Here is a 6,000-nt window from a genome sequence, read left to right as displayed (position 1 = left end):
ATGCTAGAACTTCCAGCACTATGTTAAACAACAGCGGTGAGAGTGGGCATCCCTGTTGTGTTCCTGATCTCAGGGAAAAAGCTCTCCGTTTTTTCCCGTTGAGGATGATATTAGCTGTGGGCTTTTCATAAATGGCTTTTATGATCTTTAAGTATGTTCCTTCTATCCCGACTTTCTCAAGGGTTTTTATTAAGAAAGGGTGCTGAATTTTGTCAAAGGCCTTTTCTGCATCGATTGACAGGATCATATGGTTCTTCTCTTTTTTTTTGTTAATGTGATGTATCACGTTGATTGATTTGCGAATGTTGAACCAGCCCTGCATTCCAGGAATGAATCCCACTTGATCATAGTGAATAATTCTTTTTATATGCCGTTGAATTCGATTTGCTAGTATCTTATTGAGAATTTTTGCATCCATATTCATCAGGGATATTGGCCTGTAGTTCTCTTTTTTTACTGGGTCTCTGTCTGGTTTAGGAATCAAAGTAATACTGGCTTCATAGAATGAGTCTGGAAGTTTTCCTTCCCTTTCTATTTCTTGGAATAGCTTGAGAAGGATAGGTATTATCTCTGCTTTAAACGTCTGGTAGAACTCCCCTGGGAAGCCATCTGGTCCTGGACTCTTATTTTTTGGGAGATTTTTGATAACCGATTCAATTTCTTCGCTGGTTATGGGTCTGTTCAAGCTTTCTATTTCCTCCTGATTGAGTTTTGGAAGTGTGTGGGTGTTTAGGAATTTGTCCATTTCTTCCAGGTTGTCCAATTTGTTGGCATATAATTTTTCATAGTATTCCCTGATAATTGTTTGTATCTCTGAGGGATTGGTTGTAATAATCCCATTTTCATTCATGATTTTATCTATTTGGGTCATCTCCCTTTTCTTTTTGAGAAGCCTGGCTAGAGGTTTGTCAATTTTGTTTATTTTTTCAAAAAACCAACTCTTGGTTTCGTTGATCTGCTCTACCGTTTTTTTAGATTCTATATTGTTTATTTCTACTCTGATCTTTATTATTTCTCTTCTTCTGCTGGGTTTAGGCTGCCTTTGCTGTTCTGCTTCTATTTCCTTTAGGTGTGCTGTTAGATTTTGTATTTGGGATTTTTCTTGTTTCTTGAGATAGGCCTGGACTGCGATGTATTTTCCTCTCAGGACTGCCTTCGCTGCGTCCCAAAGCGTTTGGATTGTTGTATTTTCATTTTCGTTTGTTTCCATATATTTTTTAATTTCTTCTCTAATTGCCTGGTTGACCCACTCATTCGTTAGTAGGGTGTTCTTTAACCTCCATGCTTTTGGAGGTTTTCCAGACTTTTTCCTATGGTTGATTTCAAGCTTCATAGCATTGTGGTCCGAAAGTATGCATGGTATAATTTCAATTCTTGTAAACTTATGAAGGGCTGTTTTGTGGCCCAGTATATGATCTATCTTGGAGACTGTTCCATGTGCACCCGAGAAGAAAGTATATTCTGTTGCTTTGGGATGCAGAGTTCTAAATATATCTGTCAAGTCCATCTGATCCAATGTATCATTCAGGGCCCTTGTTTCTTTATTGACCGTGTGTCTAGATGATCTGTCCATTTCTGTAAGTGGGGTGTTAAAGTCCCCTGCAATGACCACATTCTTATCAATAAGGTTGCTTATTTTTATGAGTAATTGTTTTATATATTTGGGGGCTCTGGTATTCGGTGCATAGACATTTATAATTGTTAGCTCTTCCTGATGGATAGACCCTGTAATTATTATATAATGCCCTTCTTCATCTCTTGTTACAGTCTTTAATTTAAAGTCTAGTTTGTCTGATATAAGTATGGCTACTCCAGCTTTCTTTTGGCTTCCAGTAGCATGATAAATAGTTCTCCATCCCCTCACTCTCAATCTAAAGGTGTCCTCAGATCTCAAATGAGTCTCTTGTAGACAGCAAATAGATGGGTCTTGTTTTTTTATCCATTCTGATACCCTATGTCTTTTGGTTGGCACATTTAATCCATTTACATTCAGTGTTATTATAGAAAGATACGGGTTTAGAGTCATTGTGATGTCTGTATGTTTTATGCTTGTAGTGATGTCTCTGGTACTTTGTCTCACAGGATCCCCCTTAGGATCTCTTATAGGGCTGGTTTAGTGGTGACAAATTCCTTCAGTTTTTGTTTGTTTGGGAAGACCTTTATCTTTCCTTCTATTCTAAATGACAGACTTGCTGGATAAAGGATTCTCGGCTGCATATTTTTTCTGTTTAGCACACTGAAGATATCGTGCCAAGCCTTTCTGGCCTGCCAAGTTTCAAAGGAGAGATCAGTCACGAGTCTTATAGGTCTCCCTTTATATGTGAGGGCACGTTTATCCCTTGCTGCTTTCAGAATTTTCTCTTTATCCTTGTATTTTGCCAGTTTCACTATGATATGTCGTGCAGAAGATCGATTCAAGTTACGTCTGAAGGGGGTTCTCTGTGCCTCTTGGATTTCAATGCCTTTTTCCTTCCCCAGGTCAGGGAAGTTCTCAGCTATAATTTCTTCAAGTACCCCTTCAGCACCTTTCCCTCTCTCTTCCTCCTCTGGGATACCAATTATGCGTATATTATTTCCTTTTAGTGTATCACTTAGTTCTCTAATTTTCCCCTCATACTCCTGGATTTTTTTATCTCTCTTTCTCTCAGCTTCCTCTTTTTCCATAACTTTATCTTCTAGTTCACCTATTCTCTCCTCTGCCTCTTCAGTCCGAGCTGTTGTTTCCATTTTGTTTTGCATTTCGTTTAAAGCGCTTTTCAGCTCCTCATGACTGCTCCTTAGTCCCTTGATCTCTGTGGCAAGAGATTCTCTGCTGTCCTCTATACTATTTTCAAGCCCAGGGATTAATTTTATGACTATTATTCTAAATTCACTTTCTGTTATATTATTTAAATATAACAGTTCATTAGCTGTTGTTATTTCCTGGAGATTCTTCTGAGGGGAATTCTTCCGTTTGGTCATTTTGGATAGTCCCTGGAGTGGTGAGGACCCGCAGGGCACTTCCCCTGTGCTGTGGTGTATAACTGGAGTTGGTGGGCGGGGCCGCAGTCCGACCTGATGTCTGCCCCCAGCCCACCGCTGGGGCCACAGTCAGACTGGTGTGTGCCTTCTCTTCCCCTCTCCTAGGGGCGGGATTCACTGTGGGGTGGCGTGGCCCATCTGGGATACTTGCACACTGCCAGGCTTGTGGTGCTGGGGGTCTGGCGTATTAGCTGGGGTGGGTAGGCAAGGTGCACGGGGGCAGGAGGGGCAGGCTTAGCTCGCTTCTCCTTAGGTGATCCACTTCAGGAGGGGCCCTGAGGCAGTGGGAGGGAGTCAGATCCGCTGCCGGAGGTTTGGCTCCGCAGAAGCACAGAGTTGGGTGTTTGCGCGGAGCGAGCAAGTTCCCTGGCAGGAACTGGTTCCCTTTGGGATTTTGGCTGGGGGATGGGTGGGGGAGATGGCGCTGGCGAGCACCTTTGTTCCCCACCAAACTGAGCTCTGTTGTCCGGGGGCTCAGCAGCTCTCCCTCCCTTTGTCCTCCAGCCTTCCCGCTTTCTGAGCAGAGCTGTTAACTTATGACCTCCCAGATGCTAAGTCGCGCTTGCTGTCGGAACACAGTCCGTCAGGCCCCTCCGCTTTTGCCAGCCAGACTCGGGGGCTCTGCTTGGCCGGCGAGCCGCCCCTCCGCCCCGGCTCCCTCCCGCCAGTCCGTGGAGCACGCACCTCCTCGCCGCCCTTCCTACCCTCTTCCGTGGGCCTCTCGTCTGCGCTTGGCTCCGGAGACTCCGTTCTGCTAATCCTCTGGTGGTTTTTTGGGTTCTTTAGGCAGGTGTAGGTGGAATCTAAGTGATCAGCAGGACGCGCGGTGAGCCCAGCGTCCTCCTACGCCGCCATCTTCCCCAAAAGCTCTGTTTTATTTATTTTTGAGACAGAGAGAGAGACAGAGCATGAACAGGGGAGGGGCAGAGAGAGAAGGAGACACAGAATCCAAAGCAGGCTCCAGGCTCTGAGCCGTCAGCACAGAGACCTATGCGGGGCTGGAACTCATGAACTGTGAGATCATGACCTGAGCCGAAGTCAGACGCTTAACCAACTGAGCCACCCAGGCACCCCTATTTCCTACTTTTATGAAAGGGTTAAGCTAAATAGTTAAGAAGGAAGCTCCGGGCACCTATCCTTTTCTGTCCTTGACACTCACAATCTTGCCACCACTATATGCCCCAAAGCCAGCAGAACTGATCTCACTATACCCATTATGTTTGTTTATGTCAGTGATCATAAGAAGTCCAAGACTCAGAACACATCCTTATGTACATTCTCTTTTATGACCTCCTATCCTACCCCTACTCACTGGGTCTTCTGGAATTCACAGTCCAGAACTAACTAAATCCATTACACCTCAACTTCCTCATACTGAAAACAGAAACTGATTCTCTCCTAAGGGCACGCCTTCACCTTTGTCCCCTTCAAATGGTGGCTGGTTTTCTCTCATCTTTTGGGCCTGGAGGTGGGGCAAATATCCTTTCTTCTATTTCTTTACCCTCCTTCACCTTGGATATATTCCTTCCCGTCTTTAATCAGCTCAGAGTTTATTGCCAATTTATCCCCATAACCTCCTTGTCCTGTCTTCCTCTGTCCTACTTCCTTGGCCAAATTAAAGTCTACTAAATGTAACTCTCTGACTACTCTGTATCTTCACCAACAACTCTATATAGATGGAGAAAACCACTCAGTTACACTAACTGGTGTCCCTTAACTTCATGATTGTGGACCTCAAGTGAGCCCTTAAAGCTGCCTGACAATCCACATTGCACTCCCGTGATCTTTTCATTCTTCTGCTCCTCCCAAGCCTCCAACACTTCCTCTGTGAACTTTGGTCTCCTATTTCACTGAAAAAACTTTAAACAAATAGTTAAAACTTCTCCAACTTCTCACCATCACATTTAACCACTTGCTAACATTAGCAACCACATAATCTACCTTCTAACCTATTAATAATGATAAACTTTCTATGCACCTGCTTAAAGCCAATTCCTCCTGTGTCCGCAGTTGACCTCTCTTATATACTCATGAAGCCACTCTGACATTCTCCCCATCTCTCCTACATCATCTATTATTTTTTCCATAGTTAGATTATTTCCATTAATACATAAACATGCTGTTTCTTCTCCCATCAAAAGCAACAACCAAAAAATGTACAACTTCTTTTCATCTCCCATATCTTGACAACTACCTTTTTCTTTGCTCTTCTTCCAGCAAAACTTCTAAGATTTATCCAGATTTGTTGTCTCTAGTGTCTCTCTTAATCCTATTGCAATCAGGCTTTCAATCTTACCCTACATCAGAATTGCTCTTGTCCAATATCTCCGTGTTGCTAAATCCAGGGGTCACTTCTCAGCTTCATCTAAATAGACCTATCTACACTTGACACAGTTTATTCCTGAAACCCTTTCTTCACTTGGCTTTCAGGGTGTCTCTCTCACTTTTTAGGTTGTCCTCTTACTTCACTGGTCATTTCTTTTCAGTCTCCCTTGCTGGGCTCTCCTTAGTCTCTCTCTCTCTCTCTTTTTCTAATATTTATTTTTGAGAGAGAGAGAGACGGGGCATGAGCAGGGGAGGGGCAGAGAGAGACACACACACACAATCCAAAGCAGACTCCAGGCTCTGAGCTGTCAGCACAGAGCCGATGCAGGGCTCAAACTCATGAACCGTGAGATCATGACCTGAGCTGAAATCGGACACTTAACACACTGAGCCACCAGGCACCCCTCTCCTTACCCTCTTAATGATGGCATGCCTGGAGACTCAATCCTTGAGCTCCTTCTCTTCACTCTGTACACTCATGAACTTCACAAGTTCACCTGGTATTAGGTCTTTAAATACCTTCTATATGCCTCAGCTCCCAAATGTATATCAACTGTCCAGACTTCTCTCTCAACTCCAGACAGATCTAGCCTTTTCTCTTATCATGCAAGACAAATCTCCACGTTAGAGCCTTTGTAAGGATATCCCCCTTGC

This window comes from Neofelis nebulosa, chromosome 8 (genome assembly GCF_028018385.1).
Source record: "Neofelis nebulosa isolate mNeoNeb1 chromosome 8, mNeoNeb1.pri, whole genome shotgun sequence".
In the NCBI taxonomy this organism is placed as follows: domain Eukaryota; kingdom Metazoa; phylum Chordata; class Mammalia; order Carnivora; family Felidae; genus Neofelis; species Neofelis nebulosa.
This window is presented reverse-complemented; position numbering follows the sequence as displayed.